Source organism: Anabrus simplex, chromosome 13, assembly GCF_040414725.1.
Source record: "Anabrus simplex isolate iqAnaSimp1 chromosome 13, ASM4041472v1, whole genome shotgun sequence".
NCBI lineage: Eukaryota > Metazoa > Arthropoda > Insecta > Orthoptera > Tettigoniidae > Anabrus > Anabrus simplex.
In genome coordinates, this window is record NC_090277.1 from 87349153 (window position 1) to 87376380 (window position 27228).

The 27228-nt window shown below is 41.3% G+C and overlaps 1 protein-coding gene and 1 long non-coding RNA gene across 2 annotated transcripts in view; one reads left to right on the plus strand and one right to left on the minus strand.

Annotated features, from left to right (window-relative positions):
• bs (blistered) overlaps positions 1–27228 on the plus strand; it is a 328848-nt gene that overhangs the window by 120224 nt on the left and 181396 nt on the right. The window lies entirely within an intron of this gene.
• Positions 1–27228, minus strand: part of LOC136884620 (uncharacterized) — an 89263-nt gene that overhangs the window by 1309 nt on the left and 60726 nt on the right. The gene's annotated exons all lie outside the window — the stretch shown is intronic.

The following is a 27228-nucleotide window of genomic DNA, read 5'->3' on the forward strand; positions in this document are numbered from 1 at the left end:
TCCTTCTTACAGAATACTGTTGATCGAAACTACCGCGAGCACACTGCATTAGCTCTACTACACCTTGATTCTGTTTCACCCAATGTTAAAGTTAAGATTTTAAAAAAAATAACAACTTGTGATTGTTATGAGAAAAAATATATTAGTTGGCCATAGTGAATGTCTGTTGTTGTTGTTGTTGTTGTTGTTGTTGTTGTTGTTGTTGTTGTTGTTGTTGTTGTTGTTGTTGTTGTTGTTGTTGTTGTTGTTGTTGTTGTTGTTGTTGTTGTTGTTGTTGTTGTTGTTGTTGTTGTTGTTGTTTGGGTAATCGTTAGGGACCGGATTAAACATAGGTTTTGTCTTTTAGAGGTTAGAATGCCAAGTTCTTCAAGTGAATAACAAGGATACTCTATCCCAGACAATAGTTATGCTTTGTGACTTGTATAAACATTAGGGGCTTGGCCTATTAGAATCTCTTAGATGTTATGTTACTCTCGCTGCATTACGGGAACATTCTTTGCAGCTCAAACTCTTTGCAGTTTTCTCTGGCAGGTTGTCTTCTTTCCTCTGTCCATCCCCTATTCATTTTCTGTTTGCCATGGGAACCTCTGAAGCTGTCAATCACTGATCTATACTTTGTTCGGTTTAGGATGTCTTCCCGATTTAATCCAGACTGCTCAAGATCCTCCTTGAACCATTTGTCGGAAACTTTAAGTCTACTGTCAAGTGTTTTAAAAATCAGTTTTTTCAGCCTCTTCTCGTCCATTTTAAACAGATGTCCATAAAATTTGAGTATTCTTTTCTTTCACTTTCTTGGTATATTTCTCTCCTTCCTCGTAACCTATTATGGCCATCCACGATTTTTGGTCCCATTATCTTGCGGAGGATCTTCTGTCAAATTTCTCGGCTTCTATTAGTCCTGACATTCCTGTCATTCGGAGGCATTCACTAGCATACAGACACTCTGTTCGGATCACACCGTATTGTAGTGTCTTAGTAGAACTCGCGTTGTGATGGTTTTCCTCTTGTATGGAGCGAAAAGCAGTGGCCATCTTCTTTCGCCTGGTGTAGTTTCCTTCTCTCTCGCTAGTTTTTATCTGTAGGATTTTTCCGGAAAACTCTTCTATCTCTGTCTTCAAGTGATGAGGGACTGTTTTGATATTGGTCAGATATTTGGTTTTTTCAAAATAAATTTGAAGTCTTGCTTTGTCTGCTTCCTGCTTTATTATATTTATCTGCTCTGTTGCTGTGTTAGTGTAATTATTATTAAAAAACCACCATCCACAGTGCTTAATCTAGTGTGAATGCGTTCGCAAAATATGGTTGATCTATCTAAAATATTACAAAAGCTATGCCATTTTCGAAATTTTCAATATTCAGCCATCGCGTTCCCTTGATCGACTCATATTCCATACCGCCCTGTGGTCAGATTTTTTGTAATCGACTGAAGGAGATGACTGGGCTTATTTTTTTCAGTGCAGTATTTTCTTTCTTTGTAAATAACATGTTGATTCTCTTCTTTACGCCGAGTTACAAGTAAACAGTGCAGGTCACTGGTGCTGTGTGATGTGAGTGTGATTCCTGGAATTCGATAACGTATCGACGAGTTCGTCTGGGTCATTGTCAAGTATTTGTATGAGACCGTGGAAGCTGTGATTTCCGGTTCTCTTCGTCTGACGTGATGTGCGTGTTTTATTCTCGTTTTCTACTGAAGGATTCTCAGCTATTGTCTTTACAAGGACTTGACGACAAGAAATCTAGACCATTAAAGAAACTAATGGCGTTTTTTAATCTCTCGCAATAGCGCAACTTGCGATGAAATTCAATCCGTTATCGAGGGGGAAGAAACAAATTAAGTAGATACTTAAAGCACTTCTTCTTCTTCTTCTTCTTCTCCTTTTCCTCCCCCTCCTCTCTCTTTTATGGCCTCACTGGACCACTTCAGTCAATAATTTTCTTGTCATCGTCTGCGATAACTTTTTCCGAATTGCCTAGTATTTTTCATTCGTCCTGATCTCTTCTGACCTGGCGAGTTGGCTGTGCGGTTAGAGGCGCGCAGCTGTGAGCTTGCAGCATCCGAGAGGTAGTGGTCTCGAACCGCACTGTCGGTAGCTATAAAGATGGTTTTCCGTGGTTTCCCATTTTCACACCAGGCAAATGCTGGGGCTGTACCTTCATTAAGGCTACGGCCGTTCTCTTCCCATTTCTACGCCTTTTTTAATCCCATCGTCGCCATCCTATTTGTGTAAAGCAAATATTTAAAAAAATATTTTCTGTCGTTCCTCATTTTTGGTTTAAATCTTTCCAGTTTCTTTACATTTTCTGTTTTTCATTTTGCAAATCATCCAGAGTTATTTCTAGTTCTTCCATAATACTTGGCCTAGGTGCAACACCCCCGTCCAAAGTGTAGCCTGAAAGTTGCGAATTTCTTCCGGCAAAATTAAATTTCCGCACAGCCATTCAGAATTTTTTTTTTTCTAAGAACCTGCTATTGTGCCTGTGACATTTTGTCCAACGCAGGGAGAGAATTTCTCCCGAAATTATTTTTTAAAATATGGAATTTACTTTACAGAAATAACTTCTCTTTATGTATCAGAATATATGGACGTAGACCTCACTCTGTACAAAATTACTTTCAAAATTTTTTAAAATGTATAAATATGTGGTGTACATTTTTTCTTGTTCCAATCTTTTCACGGTGATTGATTAAATTTATTACTGTTTTTTTATACAAAACTTTGCTTAGATAAAGGGTTTATGACAAACATTCACAAATTAGACCCTTCCAATTGAAGACATTCTTTCTCTCCTCTATCTCCGAATCTATTCGTCTTGAGTTGCTGAGAATTTGCATATCACTTAGTCATTGAAAGTCATGTTTGTCGAACGCTCATCTCGATGTCCTAAAGGGTGCATTTGCTAGGATCCCGTGTAATTTCTCTCGTACAAATGACCAAGATCTAGGAATGAATACGGAGTTTCATTAGGTAAATCTATAATATTGTAATATTAAATCATACCGGGTTATTTCTGAATGATCTAGAGGATTTGCATGCGTATTATTTTCCCGAGTCTCTATCTAGCATCCATCTGGTTACTGCTGACAGGGTACACGACCTGTCGTCAAGATGAGACATTTGAATGTTATGAAATGCTCAGCCAAAATGTCAGCCTTGGGTCGGTTGATTTACTGGCACGTTAAAGAACTCCGTCGGGACACAATTCCGGCACCTCGGCGTCCCCGAAAACCGTCAAAGTAGTTAGCCAGTATGATAAATAGATGGTGATTGTGGACGGGTACCAGTTTCATTTAAAGGACGATGCAGAAATAGAACTGTGCCGCAGACAACAAACCAAAATCCTTGGCCTACCAAGCGACCGCTGCTCAGCCCGAAGGCTTGCAAATTGCGAGATTACGCGTCGTGACAAATCCTCTCTGACATTATTCTTCGTTTTCTAGACCGGGTTTGCCATTTCGCTGTCAAGTAGCTCCTCAACTGTAATCACGCAGGCTGAGCGGACCTCGACCCAGCCCTCAGATCCAGGTAAAATTCCGTGACCTGGCCGGGAATCGAATCCGGAGCCTTTGGGTGAGAGGCAGGCATGCTGCCTGTAGACCGCGGTGCCGACGCCACCGTCATAATTTTACCAATTTGCAGTTTTAACATAAGTTTGTAAGTTAAAATTTTCCAAGTATGGAAAATGAGAAGGGAAAATCGTGATTATTTCTGTGTGTCGTGGAGTTAACAGTATCTTCCGGAGAAGATAGTACAGATTTACATTTCCTTGACCGAGCGAGTTGACCGTGCGGTTAGGATCGCGGAGCTGTGCGCTTGAATTCGGGAAATAGTGGGTTCGAATCCCATCGTCGGTAGCTCTGAGGATGGTTTTCTGTGGTTTCCCATTTTCATACTAAGCAAATGCTGGGTCTCTCTTCCATCCTTCCGTCATCGAAAATCTTCGATATGATTGGGCGACGTTAAACGAGTACCGGTAGCAAAAAAAAAAAAAAAAAAAAAAAAAAAAAAAAAAAAAAAAAATAGTAATAATAAGAATTTCCCTTGGACACAACGAACACAAGCGGACATGAAGAATGAACAAATTCGACCTGAAGAAATTTTGAATCGAAATATACCGAGCTCGATACCTGCAGTCGCTTAAGTGCGGCCAGTATCCAGTATTCGGGAGATAGTGGATTCGAACCCCATTGTTGGCAACACTGAAAATGGTCGTTTCCCATTTTCACACCAGGTAAATGCTGGGGCTTTTCGCAAAGGGGAAAGTGGTTGCTTTTTCACCCTCTCATTTATACCCTCGCTGCTCTTCTAGCTTCCTGTTACATATTATCCCATATTTTTGTAATAAGCGATTTCATTTTTCTACTTATATTCAGGAAATAGTGGGTTCGAACCCCACCGTCGGCACCCCTGAAGTAGTGATGGGATAATCGAATACAAAATAATCGCTTATTCGATTATTTCATTTTATCCATTATTCAATTATATTTCCCGTTCGATTATTTTTCGATTATTCATTCGAATGAATGAGGCAATCGAATAGTGAATTTTTCGTTCGATTATTTAAATAATCGGAAGGAGGTTATTCGATTATTACAAGTATTCGATTATCCCATCACTACCCTGAAGATCGTTTTCCGTGGTTTCCCATTTTCATACCAGGCAAATGCTGGGGCTGTGTCTTAATTAACGCCACGGTCTCTTCCTTCCCGTTCCTAGCCCTTTCCTATCCCATCGTCGCCATAAATATTCATTTATAGCGCGAGGAGTAAGATATTGGAATAATTAATCACGGGAAATGTTCGATAAATTTCAAAGTTCTTTGAGAACCTTCAAGAAAAGGCTAGGTAAACAATATTGATCCCGAGTCTGTCGTCCGGGCGACAGCTCTAAATGCAAATAATTGATATCAGTGTCGGTGCGACGTAAAGCAAACTTAAAAAAAACCCGAAAAAAACAACAAAAACACCGTTCTGTCCCTTTATGCAAGTAACTCAGTGTTGAAAACACCCTAGCGATATGAGCTACGGCTTTTAAGTAAATAAAATATAATAAAGTACGAGAATATCTTGTCGATTAGCTTACCAGTTTTTCACTCTTTTCTACCACTACGAGCGCTAATGCGAGTCATTGCATTGTTTCACTCAAGCACCACCTCGAGCGCTAATGTGAGTTAATGCATAGTTTCACTTAAGCCCTTATAACTAAATTCGGTGTGGACATTTTTTCAAGAAAATCAAAGAACCCCTGCGGGTATTGAACCAAGGAACACATTACTGTAAGAATTGTGTAAATAAGTTAATCTGGCTAGGATTTGAATAAAAAAGAAAACGAGAAAAGAAGCAAGCTATTTTAGGATGTTTTTTCCGGACCCTTTAGCCCTTCAGCTTTCGGCACAATTGAGGAAATTGCTTGTAGTATGGGGACCCCCTGCTTTATGTGCTGATAAATGTTTTCAGTTTTAAAAAAGGGATTTAATTTTTGTTTAGATTATTTTAAAGATGATGCATTAACTTATCCGACTCGCTAGTTTGTCATTCCTTGTTCTCTGCACCCTAGAATTACTCTTTATATATTACTTACTCCGCTGCTAATAACATTTTAAAATTCTTGACGTTTACAAGATCGGAATCCACATAGCTTAGATGCGAACTTGCCTCCAGGGAGGCCTTTGTCTGGCGTTGGTATTCAGTAACTGCAGTATCGATAACGAGACACAAACTATACGTCATTGATGGTGACGTACTTACACACACACACGTGCTGCGCTAAAAGTCCTCGGTCAGCATGAAAGAGCCTACTTGTTCGGGAACACATACATGTTGTCTCGAATAACACATTGCAAGGGGCGTGTTTCAGCCTTGGCTTTCAGATTAATTAGCATAAAGTGTCATTTTGTCGCATTCTTTAGAAACAGGGCGGTGAATTTATTTCTTGTGCGCAGCAGATTGAGTTAATTGGTAGCGTTCTTAGTAATTCATGGCGGGGAGTACAAGAGCGGACTTAACGGATCGTTATCGATTGATTCAAGTCGTTGAGCATGATCCAAGTACCAAACAGATAACATGAGAATATTTTAAGAAGAGTTGAGTGGCCCATTTGTAAAACCTGTTACGTTCATGCAAACAAAATGCTAGGATTTAAAAGGGGGGGGGGGACGTATTGCAGACAGATGTGTTTTTCTGGTGTCCACTGCTCGTAATCTCCTTTTCGAAATGAAGTGGGAGTGTATCCAAATGTAGTTCAAAGAGAAATATATCAAAATACTGCAACATCTTAACACGTATTATTTACAGAAGAATGGGAAGACAAGTTGAAACTGAGTTGGAGGAAGATCAGTTTGGCTTCAAAAGAAATGTTGGAACACTTGAAGCAATCGCGACTTTACGTCTGCTTTTAGAGGATCGAATTAAGGAGGTCAAGCCCGCATACATGGAGTTCGTAGATCTTGAAAATGCATTTCATAATGTTGATTGGACCAAGCTATTCGAGATTCTGAAGGTGATCGGAATCAAATACCGAGAACAAAGAATTATGTACAATCTGTCAGTAGTGATAAGAATCGAGGGCTTTGAAAAAGAAACAGCAATCCAGAATGGAGTGAGGCAAGGTTGCAGTTTGTCCTCCCCTCCTTTCCATTGTTTATATAGAACAGACAGTCAGGGAAATTAAAGAGGAATTCGGGAAGGGAATCACAATCCAAGGAGAGGAAATCAAAACCCTGCGGTTTGTTGATGATATTGTTATTTTATCTGAGAGACTGCAGAAGATCTGGAGAAATTACTGAATGGTATGGGCAGAGTCTTGGGTAAGGTGTACAAGAAGAAAATAAATAAGTTCAAAACAGAAGTAATGGAGTGCGGTCGAACAAAGTGAGGTGATGCAGGAAATATTAGATTAGGAAATGAAGTCTTAAAAGGAACTAGATAAATATTGCTACTTGGGTAGTAAAATAACTAATTATGGCGGAAGTAAGGACGACATAAAATGCAGACTAGCACAAGCAAAGAAGGCTTCTTACGAAAAGACACTTGCTCACTTCGAACATTTGATATAGGAATTAGAAAGATGTTTTTGAAGACTTTCGTCTGGAGCGTGGCATTGTATGGAAGTAAATAAATGGACGATAACATGATCAGAAAGAAAGACTTGTGCAGTTAGTTTTTGAGGGAAGTGTAGGTGGTACGAACGGTACGGGTAGACCAAGGTATGAATATGATAAGCAGATTAGAGCAGATGTAGGATGCAGCAGTTATGTAGAAATTAAAAAAAAGAGGTTAGCACAAGATAGGGTGGCATGTAGAGCTGCATCAAACCAGTCTGTGGACTGATGACTCAAACAACTGGAAATGTTCAGACTTGAACTCATTTTGCAACTACAGTTTGAATGTGGTTAGACTGAGAACAGGTTTAAAATAATTAATGAAGTAAAAATAGGAAAGAAGTATTGTATCCATTTTTGTCACTACATTTAATTACATTTTAACTAAATGCCAGTTAATCACCATTCATCTACACTGAAGACTGTCGTCGGGTGGCAGATTTCCTATCAATTCTTAACCTCGTCTGTTCTATCATTTCAAAGAAGTTGGCAATTTATCAAAAAACTCCTCTTGGTAAATCCCTAATTCTTTTTTTCCTATAAACGAATATTTGTCCCAATTTGTCCTCCTTAATTCCAACTTCATCTTCATATAATGATCTTTCCTACTTCTAAAAACCACGGCGGCTTCCTTCCCACTCTTAGCTCTTTTCTATCCCATCGTCGGCTTAAGAGCTATCTGTATCGGTGCGACGAAAAGCATGTTGTAAGAAACTTCCAGAAAGTCCTCTCAGGTTTATCAGTCACTACTGATCTGCATTTAGGGCAGTCGCCAGGTGGCAGATTCCCTATCTGTTGTTTACCTACGCTTTTCTTAAATAATTGCAAAGAATTTGGAAATTTATTCAACATCTCCCTTGATAAATAATTCCAACCAACTAACTCCTCTTCCTATAAACAAGTATTTGCCCTCACCACTCAAACTTATTCGTGTACTAATTTCATTCCGCGTCATCTCCCCACTGACAACTTAACGTCTCCTTTCTCCCAAGGCTTCCCAGTTCAAACTTTGCAATATTTTCGTAACGCTACTCTTTTGTCAGAAATCATCCAGAACAAATCGAGCTGCTTTTCTTGGGATTTTTTCCAGTTCTCGAATCAAATAATCCTGGTGAGGGTCCCATACAGTGGAACCGTACTCTAGTTGTGGTCTTACCAGAGAGGTGGTGGTGGTGATGATTATTCGACATTTCGAAAAATGAAGGTTTCGGCCAAATATAATAAGGGCAACGAAGGTCGTGAAAACGACTCCTTAGGCCTCGAATGCTCTAACACAGTCAGGGTCGGAAAAGAAAGGGTTGACCAAGGAAGGTCGTTTAGGATAGATGAAAGTGTGATTTCGCACCTTGCCTCTCGTCATCACTAGTCTAATTTTTCATTCCACATTCCTCTATCTCCCGATTCTACACAGTAACTTGTTCGCGTACTTCCATTTCATCTTCTCCCCATATTACTGTGTCTCCTGCAAAGGGTAAGGCCTTACTTACTTACTACAACCCCTAAATACCCTCACATTTATATGAAGAGATCTGTAACCATTATTTACAGGCTCGTTTATGTGATTTACCCGATGCAGATCTTTCCTTATATTAACAGCTAGGTACTTAGAATGACCCCCCCCATGCGCAAGCGGTACATAACCGCTAGTTTTGGAATAACATGTTCATTGTATGCCATCTTTCAAATCTTTTAGTGTGAACTTTGGTGTAAGAATAGTACGAACTTTTGGAAAACTGCAAGGTGCTACTTTAGACATACTTGGCAGTAGGTTAGCGAGACTCTTTTCCATTGTGGACTCAGGTTTCTTCATAATATCTCGACTGTTAAAACGGACGGCGTCGTGTCTGGCGACAGGTCTAATTTAACTGAAAGCAGGCCTCGAAAAGAATCATAAATAGCACTAATAAAGGCGGCATTCTTCCAGCAGAGCACAGGAACCTTCTCTTCCGTGCATTAATGCGAGCAAGCTAAAACCGGCGATTGTTGCTGTTACAAGGGTCAAAGCGACGAGGTCATCACTGAAAAGAGCATTTCATGTATCAGCAAAGTATTAGGGGATTTCTAGAAAATAATATCCACGCTTCATTAATCTAATTCAGTTTCAGGCGGAAGGGAATAAGAGAATAAGGGCTTTTCAAGGTGAAATTCCCAGCGTTTCGCCCCATTATAGCAGTGGACTCATCGGCTGAATTGCCACACTTTTCCAAGACGCCTTCGAACCTCTCTGTTGGGAGCTCTGAAAATGGTTTTCCGTGCTTTCCCATTTTCACAAAAGGCAAATGCTGGGGCTGTATCTTAATCAAGGCCACGGTCGTTTCCTTCCCGCTCCTAACCCTTTCATATCCCATCGTTGCCATAGGACTTTCTGTGTAGGTGGGAAGGAAACCAAATTGTAGAAAAATAAAAACAAAAAATGCAAAATCCATTGGGCTTTCCCACTGATTGCGGGTGGTCTTGTTGATCGTTGTTTTCAGAGGAAATACAGCCTCTCTTAACATTCATCAAAGGGAAAATACAAGTGGTTAAAGTCTTCGGAAAATGAAGGAATCGGCAAAAAAATCATTGCAGACTGTCAGCTACCATATAAGGGCAAAACTACAGCAATATACAACATACGAAACTTCACCGTTGTTACCTTAACAATGGCACTCTTTGAAACCACAGCGTAACCTATAGTAACAAATGGTTTAGACTCCGGATTTTTAGGTTAGAATGCAACATAATTTGGTTATTAGGAAGTGTCGTCTAGCCCGTTCTTCCGTTATGTAGCAAGAGTAACATACATTCTAGGGACTTCTGATGGGCTGTACCCCTAAAGTTTACGTAATACTCATAACATAACTGCTGTGTAGGGTAGACTATACGTGTTACTTCGCTTCAGTAAGTTCGCATTCTAACACATTACTGTCTAGAACTCGGGACTCTCCAAATGGTCTAGGACTCATTTGAGAAAAATTTAACACGTGAGCTTTTGAAAATTAGATATATGTAAATTTCTCTGCTACACGGAAAATCATAGAATCATGGAGACCCCCTGTGGGTGGGGGACGCAGACAAAGAATACCCCCGCGGCATCCCTTGCCTGTCGTAAAACGCGACTAAAAGGGGCGACCAAGGGATGATGGCATTAGAACCGTGGAAATACTTGTGCTTAATACCATTATGTAAGGAACACCATTGATCTACGTTACGAATGAGTAGTGCGTTTATATGAGGAACACCACGGTTCTGTGGTGTGGTTAGCAGGTTCTACGATCGTGTGTATTCCACCGAAGCGGAGGAGCGGACATGCAGTTGAGCGAACTAATAATGTCCATGTGCCGTAACGCTGTGTTGGAATGTATCGGTTCCCCTGGGTTCAGAATAGATCTGCGCTACTTATGAATAGTACGACTTTACGAGAAACACCATGGGTATACTTTGCCCGTGATTAGTACCACTATGTGCGGAGCACCATGGGTTTGTGTTACCTGTGATTAGTATCACTGTAGGAGGAACACCATGGTTCTACCTCCCAGTGATCAGTACCATTATCAGGGGCCGGCGACCTAGATGTTGCACCTCTTTACATAATAATGCATCATCCCAGTAATTCAGGCTTTGTGAATTGTATCCACTGATTTGATTTTGTTTCACGATCATCTTTTCATCATCATTCGTTTTAGATTCTAGTCAGTGGATAAATTTTGAAGTTTTAATTTTCGTTTTGTTCACCTCTTACCATTAAGGGGCCGAACCCCTAATGTTTATGCAATCCTCCTAGCATTGCCGTCGTGCAGGTGGACTCTACTTATTACTGGCTTCAGTAAGTTTGCATTCTAACCTATTACTGCATAAACATCCGGGCCCTAATAATAGTAATAATAATAATCATCATCAGAATCATGGAAATGTTTTTAAGGGCTTAAAATACGAGAGAGGGAGTACATATTTTGTTAATCATGGTAGCCTCTTACGATATGCAGGGTGCAGAGATAACGAATTCATCCTTTCACTCCACCCACAGTGGAGATAAGGAGTTCCGATGAATCGAATGAACAATATTTTTTTTGTTCCCTCCCCATTATTCAGACTGTTAATTAATATTTTCCACCGGGCGAGTTGGCCTTGCGGTTAGGGGCGCGCAACTGTGAGCTCGCATCTGGGAGATAGTGGGTTCGAATCCCACCGTCGGCAGTCCTGAAGATGGTTTTCCGTGGTTTCCCATTTTCACACCAGGCAAATGCTGGGTCTGTACCTTAATTAATTAAGTCCACGACCGCTTCCTTCCCATTCCTAGACATTTCCGTCCTCTAAAATGGCGCCGTTGTTAAAAAGAAAGGGAAGAGTGACAGGGGGCTTCAATATAATAAACTCTCGATGGCCCGCAAACCTAATGCAGTCGTGGTCAGAAGGAAACAAGAGTTGACCATTGGAGGTCGGACAGGAAATATGAAACTGAGGAGTGGCAGTAGTAAGGTGAGCAATGTCAGACTCAGCTAGCTATCCCCTGCCTGTCGTAAGATGTGACTAAAAGGGGCGACCAAGGGATGATTGTATTAGAACCATGAAACTACCTGTGATTAGTACCACCACGCGAGGAACACTATGGGTCACCTTTACTTGCCAGTAGTACCACTGTGTGAGGTGCACAATGGGTTTGTGATTAGTAGCAGCAGAGCGTGGTTCACTGTGGGTTTCCAGTACTCGTGATTAGCACCGTTGTGAGAGGCACCACGGGTCTGGGCGTTGCCTGTGATTAGTATCACTATATGAGGAACACCACGGGAATACCGGCAATACCTGTGCGACGTACAATACTTGTGAGTAGTACCATCATATGTGGAACACCGTGAGTCTACGCTACTCTTGATTAGTACCGCAACATGGTTCTACTTTACTAGCGATAAGTGCCATTATGAGGGGCTGTTGACCTGGATTTTGGACCCCTTTAGACAGCAAGCATCCTCGATTCAGGATTGTGCTCTAGAAGCTGTCCCTTGGTCAGTAATGCTATTGTTTATGATAGTTTCTGTGTCGGATCCACTGATTGTTTTCAATTCATATCCATCCATTCATTCTTCGTCGCATTTTTTATTCTGGTCAATGGATGATTTTGAACTTTTAAATTGTCGTTACATTTCGTACCATTAGGAGCCGATGATCTAGGTGTTAGGCCCCTTTAAACAACAAGCATCATCATCATCATCATCATCATCATCAGACTCATCTAGAGACCGGGTTGTCTTCAACCCGCATACCGTGGATGCATTCTACTGTACCCATCCATGGGAAAAACAGATTGCTAGGATTAAGAGATTAATTGAAGATATTGTAGATGTATAATCCTAATTTCACACCATCTCTCTCTCTCTCGAGCCCGGACATAGATTCCGCGCTGTATATGGCTTGATATAATCGTAAAGCTCTTGTTTGGTATTCTGCTCTCGTTTAATAGTGCTTATTGTGACGCCTGCCTTCTCCTTGGAATTCACCTTCTCCTGTTAGAGGGAAAGCCAGACATGCCTTTTTATCTCGACTACAATCTTTTACGGAGAATGTCGTGCTACGAAATTGTCTCAAAACCGATAGTTCTTTCTTAGTGCGATATAAACGATAGATTTATTATTATTATCATTATTATTATTATTTTTATTATTATTATTATTATTACAACCAGTAGCAGCCTGCCCTTAAGGACTCCTGAACGGTGTCCTCCCTGGAGAACGAAAAGGTTCTTTTATTTTCTCTCGACATTCAAGTCAAATATTGGACTCTCATATGCTAAGAAAATTGCATTTCATTGTAAAACTGTAAATTCTCATCAATAAGGAAGACTGTTCGGCAATAAGTAATCAAACTTAAGTGACTGACTAACTTTCAGCGCGCAGTTCAGTGGTAAATGTTTTCAGGTTGAAGATAAGGCACGGACTCTCGAGCTTCTGTCCGAGGATATAGTGACTGTGAGGGGAGAGAGACGTAAGGGGCGAAGCGCGCAGGTGTTCGGTTTCCGGGGGAGGAAAGGTGCGGGAAGAAACTTCCACGTGGACAGAGCATGCGCCAGCCAAATCTCCATGGTCGCATGCAATTAAATAAAATAATTTATGACCTTGTTTGCCCTATTATTTATATTTTAAGAAGAAAAAGTAATTCATGATTATATTAATATGTAACATTTGAGACGAGAAATTTTGATTCATATTGGGCCTCTGGCTTGCATCCCGCGTTTTGTGAGGGTTGGTAGCAGTGAATTAGTTTGTTTTCGCGCGGAGGACTTGAATGAGTGTGGTGGTACTGGTCAGTAGCAAAGAAAGATTTGTGGGAGTAAGTACTGTGCCCCTCCCCCGACCTGAGAGTCCACGGGCCGCCACGGATTATTATTACCTGCTGCGCCCATTGACTGCCCCAAGACGATGAGAGATCAGATTGTTTGCTTGAACTAGAACCGCCTAATGAAACCGCAAGTGACAAAAAGAAAGGATGTGCTGTTGTAATTGATCTGACTGTTAGGTTTGGTGACAGTGCTGAGCAACCACAGAGAATTAATCTAGAGAAGAAACGTATAATACACAGTTCCCTACGTGAAGGAGAAATAACGGCTTTACTGGGAATATCGAAGTGGAAGTTTTCATTATAGTCGCCGGAAGAACTAATCCGCAAATTTTAGTGGATACCCTACTGTACAAAATTAATCTAAATTTATTATCAGATATCATTTTAAGTACATTGAAATTAATGCGAAACCACTTAGTACCGATGTTATTTGACATCCGAGAATGTGTGTAACATGACGTTCAAAATGCGTGACGGAAGCGTAACCACAGCAACGTGCAGACAGTGATGTAAGCTTTGGATGGTCAGACAGTGTTACCTAGCAACCATGCAGGCTAAAGTATTTCGCAAAGGGAAAAGTGGATTCTTTTCTTTGATAAGTTGTCGGGGGTGCCTTAGAGGTAAAATGTTCCAGAACCACTGACTTTTTTTCAGATTTGCCATCCACGAGTAATGGTATGACCTAGTATTCGAAGACAAATAGAAGAGTGGCAGGAGTGATTTTTTTTCTTTCTTTCTTAAGCTTATTGCTGCCTGCCATAACGCTGTGTTGTTCTCTGTTGTGGAATGTCGAGAGAGAGAGAGAGAGAGAGAGAGAGAGAGAGTTGGGCGTGAAAGAGAGTCACTGTCTTGTATGACCTGCAGAGCCGAGGGTCACTGCACTAGATAAGGTGCACTTATAGAAAAAAATAAATGTCGCATAGAAATGCACGTGCCGTCTCTATAAACAGCTGCTACTTTACAAGATCTCTGACCGAGCCTCTATAGCTGCAGGCGCTTAAATACGACCAGTATGCAATATTTGTGAGGTAGTGGGTTCGAACCCCACCGGCACCATCAACAGCCCTGAAGATGATTTTCCATGGTTTCCCATTTTCACACCTTCCCACTCCCAGCACTTTCCTGTCCCATCGTCGCCGTAAGACTTATCTGTGTCGGTGCGACGTAAAGCAACATAAAAAAAAAGATCTCTGTTAACACATTCAACGTGTACTCGATAAAATATGTGAAAAACTCTGCTTTGGGTCGTCGATTAGATTGCAAGAGGAGGGAGGGGGGAGAGGCGTAGAGGATTGCGGCATGATGTTCGAGTGACATAGTGACTCCTCATTGTGATGGGCACGGTTCAATTTCCGGCCAGTGCATGTATGATTTTTATAATGGTTCGGATTTTACGTAAAACTGCAGGTCCTTGGGTTAGGGTCACTGGGGATGATATTTTATTATAGTTATTTTCCCCTTGTCTTATTTCTACTTTTAAAATAGTTTGATTTCGGTGAATATTTCTTGAAAAGAAGCTAGACAATTTTATGCACATTCCCTACCCTAAGAAAATCGATAACATGTAACTGTAGCCGATCTACATCATAAGATTCAGAGAGGCAAGTGGAGACAGCCGAAGGTACGTGCACACAAGATACACGTAACTCTGGATGCGCTACAGTGAAATTTGTATACACATATTTTAAAATATATGCAAAGCAATGTCATCTCCGTACAGGCCACGAAGGCCCCTGGAGTGGTGGAAGGTACAAGCTTCCACTATCCGTAACCTCGGCACTTGGGAGGGGGGGGGGGGTGTGCGTACAGTAGTTAGCTCTACGCTCGGCCGTCTTTGCCCCCAAGAATTAACTTGGTACTCATTTTCGGTGTAGGCTGAGTGAACCTCAAGGCCATGTGCACTCCGAAAGTGGAAATCTCGTTTCTTGAGTTTTAATACTTCCTAACGGGAAATCGAACCCACGTCCTTCCGGGCGAACTGAGCTCGCCTTTACCGCCTTTTATAATGTTCTTGAGACAATTTTTGAAAGAGCTAATTATCAACATAAATTACATGGTTACTGGTTTTCATCCATATGAAGGCTTTTTCAACATGATAGAGACTCTACAGTTATCAGATAAAATGTCTTTGTAAGCGGAAAATGCTCTTCCACTGTCAGCATTTGTCATTGGAAGCCACAGAAGCTGCAGAGACTTCGAAGAAGAATTATAGTTCTCTTCAAGCATGTCAGCCAGAATTCTGTACATACAATTACTGTCACCTTCTTCGGAAATTTTTGAAGTCCTTGATATTTTTTTTACACGAAAAATCCACTTCTGTATGAACAAGTATTATGTTCGACGTGTTGTCCCCCTTCTTTTCTGTTGAAAATATCGCGAATTAGCGAATTTCTATCAATTTGCAAGCATTCGCGGATATCTTTGCACAGTTCGGAACTGTTCATGAAGCGATTTCGATTTTCTATCCATTAAAAAAACGCACTCGTTCATTTTTTCCTCTACACGGAAAAGCATAGAATCATGGATACGTTTTTGGGCCTACAAGAAGAGAGTGTGATTGAATATTCCCCTTTTAGTAGCCTTTTACGACATGCAGTGGTGCAAATAATGAATCATTTGACAGCACCCTCAGAGGAGATAAAGAATTCAGATAAATTGAAAGAAAAAACGAGTGTATGCACAAACGGCCGGGAAATTGAAGTTCTTCGAGATACAGAAAAGTCGAGTAATGGAGGCTCGACTGTGCCACTGAAATAAACTGATCACTCATTGTTTCTATTTCGTCACTCACTGCTATACAAGGGTCCTGGTCTGTATAAGCAGTTCAGTGGTTTATTAGTAAGAAATTAGCTGCCTCTATGGATCCGTGGTAGAGCGTCGGCCTCCGAATCCCAAGATAGCGGGTTCAAACCCGGCAGAGGTAGTCGGATTTTTGAAGGGCGGAAAAAAGTCCATTGGACACTCCATGTCGTACGATGTCGGCATGTAAAAGATCTCTGGTGATACATTTGGTATTTACCCGACAAAATCAATTAAATCTCAGCCATAGACGCCCAAGAGAGATCCGGTTTACTCTGTCTGCCATCTAGCGGACCTAGAGTAAAACGGAACGTCGAAATTGACGAGCAGACAGCTAGATGGCGTCAAATCGAAATGTCTGCACATGGTAGCTGAGGCCATACGATTATTATTATTATTATTATTATTATTATTATTATTATTAGTAAAAAATTGCACATAAACTGTGTATAAACCTTGTATAAAATTTATACAGCGTTTATTAGTAAGACCGTTAGTATATACGCTTGCATGGCACAGACTTTTTTAGTCTTTTTCATCATCTTTTTCTTCTACTTCACAACGAAACTTTCGTAGAAATATATTTTGTACGTATCCGCGTGGTCGTGAAGACAGACCTCTGCCAATGGAGCAGTTAGATGTAAACGGCCAGTACTGACCGAGGAGTTAAAAAAAGGAAATACATTTCCGACCGACCGACAGTTATGTGTAAGTTAATGAGAGCTTTTGACCAGGCTATGAATGGTTACGTCAGCGCTGAGACCTGTCGTTGCTGCGAGCAATGCCTGCCCCGTCCCGTCTCGCCCCTCTCACCGCCGCCACGGCACGCTTCACGATGCGGAGGTGTGATATAACAACCGTCCGTTATAAATTTTGGCGCCACTTGCACTTCGCTCGAACTTGTTTTATTGGAAGTGCGGTTCCAATTCGTGCTAGCTCCGCCGTCTATCCGTGAACCACCGGCGTGCAGAATATCGAGTCTGGTTAAAGTGATGGCCAGTCATCTCGATAGTATTATTATTTATGCTCAACAGTAGCGGCGATTGGGAGTTAGAGGTGGGGGGGGGGGGGGCGGGGGAGGATATATTTATTGAAAAACATCGGTACAGATTGGTAACTGTGAGCTTGCATCTGGGAGATACTGGGTTCGAATCCCACTGTCGGCAGCCCTGAAGATGGTTTTCTGTGGTTTCCCATTTTCACACCAGGCAAATGCTGGAGCTGTACCTTAATTAAGGCCACGGCCGCTTCCTTCCAACTCCCAGACATTTCCCATCCCATCGTCGCCATAAGACCTATCCCTGTCGGTGCGCGACGTAACGCCATTAGCAATAAATAAATAAATAAATAAAAAAATAAATTAAAAAAATAAAGAAAATTGGTAAGATTTTTAATGCTGTCTGGGCGAATTTCGATAGAGACGTAAAGGTTGAGTCTAGGACATTTAGTACGGTAATAATAGTGCGGCACAAAAACACTTTCACCAAAGGGACAATAATTACACGTGTATTGTAATTAAATAGAAGTGCAGCGTGATTATATAATTACAAAGTAATTTAGTATTTGACTACACACTAAGAAAGTAACATACACTAGATAGAACTACACAGACACATTATTATTGGAGTGAGATTGCGAGACTGACGAATGCGCACGGCAAGAGGGTGAATTATACCTGTATCCATGACGTTGGCAAAAAAATATACCCCTGCTACCCTTGATCGCACAACGTACTACTCGCTGTTGCACTGTATGAATCGGCTAGCCGCAACGAACGACATTTTGTGCGTGTTTCAATTTCTCGAAAATTAAAAAATGTCAGATGGCTAAAATGGAATAAAAATTTATTTTTTCCCCACAAAGTGGGGGGGGGGGGGAGGGTAGACGAATGCTCCCCCCCGCTCGTCGCTCCCCACCCTCCCCACTAATCGCCACTACTGATGCTCAATAGCCATGTCTTTCCTTCCCAAAAAAATCATGATGACCAGTTTCCGTTATTTTGATACTTCTACTATCTTAGCGCTTGTCGAGAGTATAGTGTTTGTATTATTAATCCGATTTTTTTTAAAGAAACCACTTTTCCCTTTGTGAAAATCAAATGATCGTAAATATGTCTTCCGGTCATGGCCATCCATCAGCGGCTGCTAATTTGATGGTTGCTAGGTAACAATACCTTACTCACTGCCTGGACAGTTGCTATGGTTACACTTCCGTCACATATTTTGTAGCTTTACGTTACACTAGTTTTCAGATGACTTCCAGCCATAAAACATATTCATGTCAAAAAATTATAGGGCCTATACTCTTTCTCGCGGAATTTCATCTGTACATTATGAAAATGATGACTTCGTGTAAGTAAAAATCCTTTCAATGCATATAAAGAACATGGAGACCACCCGCCCAATTTCTGTATGTGTACAGGCGTAACAGTAAGGCAGGGCCAAATTTTCAGGATCCTGCAACCAGGAGATAGTGGGTTCGAACCCCAGCCCTGAAGATGGTTTACCATTTTCACATCAGGAAAATGTTGGGGCGCTGTACCATATTTAAGGCCACGGCCGATTCTTTCCCACTCCTAGGTCTTTCCTATCCCGTCGTTGCCGTAAGACCTACCTGTGTCGGTGCGGCGTAAAACATATTCTAAAACAAAGAAAAAACCTTTCAAGGCGCATTCTTCACACGTAGGAGAAAATGTAACATGAACATTGGTCCGGAAACTCTTCATATCCATGTTATTTATTATTATTATTATTATTATTATTATTATTATTATTATTATTATTATTATTACCGCATGAAAGTCTTTCGTACATGAAATGCGAATGTCCTCCGTTAGCCTAGCACTGCGTACGCTGCAGCCAACCCATACCAATGACTTATACGCCCTCTGCTTTACACCCTTACTGAAAATCCACCGTCTGTTTCTACTCATTCAACCGGGTCAGGAATGGAATCTACCGGCGAGGACAGAAATTGTGTCGGCTGCGGGAGCCTTTCACACTCATCTGGGGCAGTGAATAATAACCGACAAAGAGTGTTGCTAGAATGAAACATGATAGGGAAAACCAGAATATTGGGAAGATAAGTCTGTCCGGCACAAATCTCACAAGGAGTGACCGGGATGTGAACCACGGAACCCAGCGGTGAGAGGTCGGTGCGCTGCCGCTTCAGCCACGGAGGCATTACATCCCCTAAATACCCTCATAACCATATGAAAAGGTCTGTAACCCTTTTTTTACAACCGTGTTAATGTGATTACCCCAGTGAAGACCTTAACTTATATTAACATCTATAATTACTTACATTAATCATCCTATCAACACCAATTAAAACTGAAAGGGCTTTTCCTCTTGGTAAAACTTAGAACCGACTGAACTTAAACCAGCTTAACGATCATGGCCACCAGGGGACAACAGGTGAACACGACGTAGAAAACGTCATACGGAGAGTAGACGAACGGAGAAGAACATATGGTCTTGAAATCATCCTTCCGTAACCCATTTTCTAGATGACCCCCTCCCCCCCCCCACCATACGATCGATCTAAAATAAATTCAGTCAACTCTCGATTTACCGCGGTCGGATCAACCGCGTTGCGGCTTAACCGCGATATCAAAAACACTAAAAATGTACTACTGTTAGGAGTTAATGTAACTTGAGAGGCAAATTAAAGAAAAAGCGTTTCTCGGCACAAAAGCAGAAGACCATAAATGATTATTTTCAGAAATAGAAAAATTAGGTAGTCCGAATATTTTTGCTGTTTATTTTTCCATTTATTAATTGTGCTAAGTGCTAATTCTACTGCAACGTATTGGGCGAGTTAATAAAAACAACGCAGTAGTATAATTTTAACTGTACTTTCAGTACGCCTGTTCTATTTTTAACTTTTTTCGGGTTAACCGCGATTTTGCTTACCCGTGAAGCCTTAACCCTACATTATTCCGGTTAATCGAGAGTTGAGTGTACTGTGAAATATTACAGTAGAAGTCCGATAGTCCGGCCCGGTGCCGGATTACCGAAAATGCCGGACTATCGGGCGGTACTTCTTACTACGTTGTAGGTTAAGGCGTACAGTGAGAACAGCTCTAACACCGTGTTTTGCAGTAAAATGTTGATCAGGAGAATCATTAGTTTAATAACACACTCCTGTTTTCAATCGTGTTGTTTTTTATTGTCATTCCATAATAATGCCGAAGTTCATCGATTTTTTTTTAAATCTGTAAGTCTTCCTTTACCATTTAGAGACTTGCCATCTACAACTTATCTTTTCCTTCTGCCCGCTTCAATTTTTGAAGGCATGTTCCCATCCGTTTTTGAACTTGGCCCATACATTCGATTTTTTAAATCTGGTTTTGTATCATATGGTTGGCTTTCCAGTACTCAGTATAGCACACAGCCTTCCAGACTGAATACTTCCAGAGATAGAGATATTTAAGTAAGTCAATGCATAACAACTGGATTGTATCAGATACATTTGCACTATTTACTTTGAAATAATAAAAAAAAAATACACTTCCAATGGTTTCGACAAATGCATTCTAACCTGTTACTGCATAGAAACAGCATTACGTCTTTGGAAATCGATACGAATATTGTAGAGGAAAACTCGCTCACAGGAGCATCTGACAAACTTTTTCTATTGACGAAAAACAGATGTGCATCTAAGGATTGCACCAGGTGGAAAATTAGGTTGTTATCTGAAATGTGTTTATCCGGAATTGCAAACGGATTTTGTTGACGGAGTGAAAATGATTCAAGAACTAAACATGGCGAGAGATGTAACTAACTCGTTATTGTTCCCTACAAGAAGTTCTGATCATGATTCATCTCTCTCTCTCTCTCTCTCTCTCGAAGTTTCAGTAAGGGTGCAGTGGAATCATCCTGTAATCCCTAATATTGGTTTCTTTGGCTAAATGGTTAGCGTGCTGGCCTTTGGTCACGGGGGGGGGGGGGTGTCCCCGAGTTCGATTCCCGGCAGGGTCGGGAATTTTAACCATGATTGGTTAATTTTTCTGGCACGGGGGCTGGGTGTATGTGTCGTCTTCATCATCATTTCATCCTCATCAAGATGCGCAGGTCGTCTACGGGTGTCAAATCAAAAGACCTGCATCTGGCGAGTCGAACTTGTCCTCGGACACTCCCGGCACTAAAAGCCATGCGCCATTTAATTTCATCTGAAAAAAAAAAAAAAAAAAGGTACGGAAGTGTAACCCTAGCAACCGTGAAGGCTGTGACGCAGAGTATGGATGGATGGTCAGACAGCGTTACCTAGCAACCGTGCAGGCTGTGTCTTATGGCTGGTGGTGATGTGAAATTAGTAGTCGTTGATGGATGGCCATGACCGTGAGACATAATTTTTATGACCATTGATTTTCGCAAAGGGAACATTGCTTTCTTTTTCAGAAGAGACAAGAAACTGATTTTAAAAACATATCTTTTAATTTTGCTTGAAAATTTCGTACTTCTTGGTTTATTTTTGATTTTTTTTCCACTTAACATTATTGATATTAACGCAAACATAACATGGAGATTAGGCTGTACACATTTAATGCTGCAGATCACGAAATAGGTCTTTACGTATCTAAAGATAGATAATAATAATAAAAATTAGTATTATTAGCCTGCCTGGTGGTGATGATCGGTAAGGTGTCGATTCTCCATGGACTGACACCGTGGTTTGCTGGTTCGAATCCCTTTGGTGAAAAAGTTTTCACCATCGGAATGTTAATCGGCAGGGTGAGAGAAATGGGGGGGGGGGGGGTATAATTTCTAATCACTAGGTTGCGTTCCAAAAGCCTAGAATCAATTCCAAACCTCTGAGCAGTGTTTATATGAAGTGATGGTATCTGACGCTGCTGATGGCGATTCGTTTTCGCCGGATCAGGAACACTGAGCCTTGAGCTATTCGGCTGGAGTAGGATGCACCGTGTTTCACTCTTTCGCTTCCTACTGCCATCCATTCATTCATTTCATCTCATTAACTCCCATGATGAGGTTGACGCCAGGAAGAGCATCCGGTCGTAAAAACTCTCGTTACGAAGATTCTCACTTTATATCTGACCTCGTAGAGAAACTGGACAAAGGTTGGACTTATTATTATTATTATCATCATCATAAGCTAGGCGTGTGGTGTTGAGGTAGTGTGCCTGGACCTGAGGGCTGGTTCCGAGGTCCACTAGCCTACGTGATTACAGTAAGGAGCTATCTGACGGAGAGATGGTGGCCCCGGTCTAGAAATCTGCAGGCTAAGCATCGGTTGCTTGGTAGGCCACAGGTCCTTCAAGCCTGATAGTGTGAGGGCGTTTATTTATTTATTTAGTTTATTTCTTGATTTATCGTTTCAAAAAGTGTCAGAGAAATCACATTTCTCCTCATCTGTAGGTACGGACTAGCAGCTTGCTCTGTTCGTCAGGTTTCCTGTTCAGTAAAACTTTCTCAATGACTGCTGTATACTCTTCACTAATCACAGGTTGTTCCTTCAAGGAATCATTTTTACACATTCCCGTGAAGATTCACTTTCTGTGTCATCACTCGGGTTGTATTCACTTCCTGACTCTGCAAATGGTTTGACTCCCCTCTAGCCCTGAGCACAACAAGGAAGCAAGTTCCAGTTGGATATATTGTCATTGATTTTCACTGAATTTACTTCTTTTTACCGTGCGAGTTGGCCGTGCGGATAGAGGCGCACACTATCGGGTTCGAACCCCATTGTCGGCAGCCCTGACGATGGTTTTCTGTGGTTTCCCATTTTCACACCTGGCACATGCTAGGACTGTACATTAATGAAGGCCACGGCTGCTTCCTTCCCACTCCTAGCCCTTTCCTATCCCATTATCGCTATGATTTATCTCCTGTCGGTGCGACTTAAAGCAATTGTAATAAGAAATAGAAAAGCCTTTCTTGCTCCAAAGTTAGCGCAAATTTTTACCCATCATCTCGTGCCTGATTTCTGCAAGAGGTTGTTGGACGTTTCAGAACATCAATGGGTTTCTTGACTTCGGTAATAAAACTATAGGCGCCTTATGTCTACGTTACATACCTGACGGGAAAGAAAACAAAGGAAAAATGAAATTATTTTTTGCTAGGGGCTTAACGTCGCACCGACACAGATAGGTCTTATGGCGACGATGGGATAGGAAAGGCCTAGGAGTTGGAAGGAAGCGGCCGTGGCCTTAATTAAGGTTCAGCCCCAGCATTTGCCTGGTGTGAAAATGGGAAACCACGGAAAACCATTTTCAGGGCTGCCGATAGTGGGATTCGAACCTACTATCTCCCGGATGCAAGCTCACAGCCGCGCGCCTCTACGCGCACGGCCAACTCGCCCGGTAAAATAAAATTAAATAGTCGATATAATTTATAGGTATTTAGAGTAGTGCGTCAGCTTAGCGTGACTTTCTTCTCATTATAATTGAATCGAGTATGCAGCAGCAGACGCAGTAGGCTACAGCAGAGAGACCTGTTTTCGCGCGGCGGGCACCCAAGGATGATATAAGACACAAGGAGAGATAACTTCAGTGGCTATCTCCCTAGCACATACCATCACGTGTACCACTCCTGTCTGTTAAGACCATATCCATCTCTCTCCCTCTTTCAAACACGGCATTTTTTCGTTTCTTTTTCATCTAAGGGGGCTCTTTTTTAACGCGACCTGTTAGCGACCATCTGGTCACCTGTAAGCTCCCTTATTCTGCTTTCAGGGTTGTTTTATCCCTGTTCTAATACCCTCCGTGGAATTCGTAAGGTAAGGGCGAGCTTTAATGGGGGTAGAACTGGTAGGTCAGTCCGGATAAGCCAGAGCTACCGCTTCTCGTTAACAGGTGATGTCAGGAGGACTTTCTTTCACTTGGCTTGATCTTGCCGCTTCCTGGTTCCTGCAAATGATACAGCAGCTAGCTCTCTCTTTCTCTCTCTCTCACTCACTCGCTTCATAGCCTGCAATCTTGACGTGACCCCCCTCTTCTCTCCTCTGTTACCCGTTGAAGAAGAGACGGTCGTTCTATATTCATTGGAATGCTGTTTTAATACGGGAGAAACGAGGGCTAGCTATCTTTGCTGAATTTATTCCATGGGAGGGTTTTTGGTGTTGTTTCCTTGACATGATTTGTCGTTCCTTTTAATACCTTCTTCTTCTTCCCCACTGCTCTACACTGCCAGCGGATGTTTCAAAAGTGATCTGTCGTAATAAATAGTAAACAATTCCACGGCCCTCTTGACTCGCAGTTCCGAAACGTTAGGAAAAAAAAAATCCAACAACGTAAGACCGCTTAGTGTTGGAAAATTCCAATGGCACGCTATGTGGAGAATCAGAGAATCTTCAGTCGAATATTATATCCACAACTCTAAATGTTTGTCTACAATAATGGAAGATACTTGTTGACATAAATACGTATGTCTTATGGCTGAGAGACATATGAAAACTTGCGCGACGGAAGTGTAACCCTAGCAACCGTGCAGGCTGTCATGCAAGGTATGCGTGGATGGCCACAGTGTTACTCAGCAACCGTGCGGGTTATGTCTTACGGCTGAGAGTCGTGGGTAACGCTACAAAATGTGTGATGGAAGCGACGACACATTAGTCGTTACCGTAGGCCTTGGTCGCCAAAGATGCTGCGGCTGTGGATTTGTATAAATAGTGTGTGCGTATTTAGGGGTTGTAGTAAGGACGCGATGGAGAGGGCGTATATGTATCTGGTAAGATCCACACTAGGAGTACTTGGTTCGAGAACTGGAAACGATCTAAAGGAAAGCAGCACGATTTGTTTTGGGTGATTTCGCAGAAAGGAGTAGTGTTAAAAAAATGTTGCAAATTTTGCGTTGGGAAGACTTGCAGGTAAGGAAACGAGCTGCTTGACTAAACTGTCAGCGGAGATGTGGCGTTGAATGACATTAGTAGACAAATAAGCTAAGGGTGGTGTTTTCAAAAATAGGAAATTTGGAATACATTTGGAATTCAAGTGGACAAATTGGGGCGAGAAGATGAATTAGGGACTGGAATTATTTACCAAGGGATATGTTCAATTAATTTCCAAATACTTTGAAATCATTTATGAAAAGACCAGGCAAACAACCGATAGGGAATTTACCACCTGGGCGACAGTCTTAAATGCAGATCAGTGGTTAATGATGAATCCGGACCGGGAATTGAATCCAGAACCCTGTGAATCGAAGGCCCAAATGCTGACCATTTATCAGAAGAATGGAATAATCATAAATACTGCCCACTAAGTGTACTGGAAAATGAAAATTTTAAACTCTACTGGGATCGAACGATACAAACAGAACAACTTCGCACAATAGACCAGCCATAGGCCTAACATTAACAGGCAAAAAGAATCAACACGCACATTTCATTGACATCGCTATCCCGAATTACTATAATATGAAACAGAAATATAGGGAGAAGGTCGATAAATATACTCCTCTGGTTATAGAAGTAGCAAGGAGCTGTCAGTGGAGATGTGGCGTTGAATGACATTAGACGAATAAGCTAAGAGTGGTGTTTTCAAAAATAGGACATATCGCAATATACATTTGGAATTTGTCTTTCTGCCGGGGTAGAACCCGTGACCGTGAGATTGAGAGGTCGGCATTTTACCAGTGATCCACACAGGGAACTGTAAATCGTTGTGACAAAGCTTACCGCTCTAAACTTTGAACTGTGAGTTTGTTAGACGAGAACAGCTGTATTGTGAAGAGTTGGAGCCGTCTCAAGCTGATGATAAAGCTCGCGCGTCAAATAGAAATTCGTGTTGATTACCGCTTTAATCTGTTCAGTGAGTCACGGACCAGATGTTCAAAAAAAAAAAAAAAAAACGTAATGACAATGATAATACTACGTATTTGTTTGCGTGCAAGGACGGGGCGGAATAATAGCGACCTCTTGTGTGGAAAATTGTCGTGTGTGACATCATCACAAAGTGTTGTACTTGTTTAGGCGGTAATGCGATGGTAATCGGCCTGATTATACGCTTTCAAATTTGATCTCTCAAGTGGAAGTACATTGTGTCACCTCCTTTTTGTTTCTTTTTTTGACTCACTTCTGTGGCTGTGTGTGTGTGTGTTTTAATGAATATTAATTTGTTTTCCCTTGAGGTCTAGCGGGAGACGTAATTTAGAATACTTAATACTTAATTTAGTAGAATAGTTCCGGATCACCTGAAACGGCAATCCATTAAATTAGTCTTCTTTATTACACTAAATATTATACTTAAAGCTACACATGTTTATAATCATTCCACAAATAATCATCCCTTTGTTTCTTTGCTTTTGATGGTGATGATGATGATGCTTGTTGTTTAAAGGGGCCTAACATCTAGGTCATCGGACCCTAATGGTACGAAATGTAATGGCAATTTAAAAGTTCAAAATCATCCACTGACCAGAATAAAAATGTGATGAAGAATGATTGGAGGGATATGAATTTAAAACAATCAGTGGATCCGACCCAGAAACTACCATAAACAATAGCATTACTGACCAAGGGACTGCTTCTAAAGCACAATCCTGAATTGAGGATGCTTGTTGCGTAAAGGGGTCCAAAATCCAGGTCAATGGCCTCTCATAATGGTACTTATCGCTAGTAAAGTAGAACTAAGGTATTTGTCATGTTGCGGTACTAATCAAGAGTAGCGTAGACTTACGCTGTTCCACACATTATGCCACTACTCACAAATATTGTACGTCACACAGGTAACGCAGACCTATGGTGTTCCTCACCTAGGTGTACTAATCACAAGTAGTTTCATGGTTATAATACAGTCATCCCTTGGTCCTCCCTTTTAGCCGCCTCTTACGACATCTTTGCTTTTAAATTTCTTTTTGTCCTAGACGTAGTACAGTGCTACATATGAATTTGTTCATAAAGAAAAGGGCTTCAGTCCATTTTAGCTAATTGTTGGGAAATCAAGAAAAAACTATCTGGACATTTTACTATCATAATAGAAATGAAAAAAAATGTTGCTATCAAATAGATAATGCATATTATGATTCTCCTGAACATATTTCACGAATTTGCCGGGCT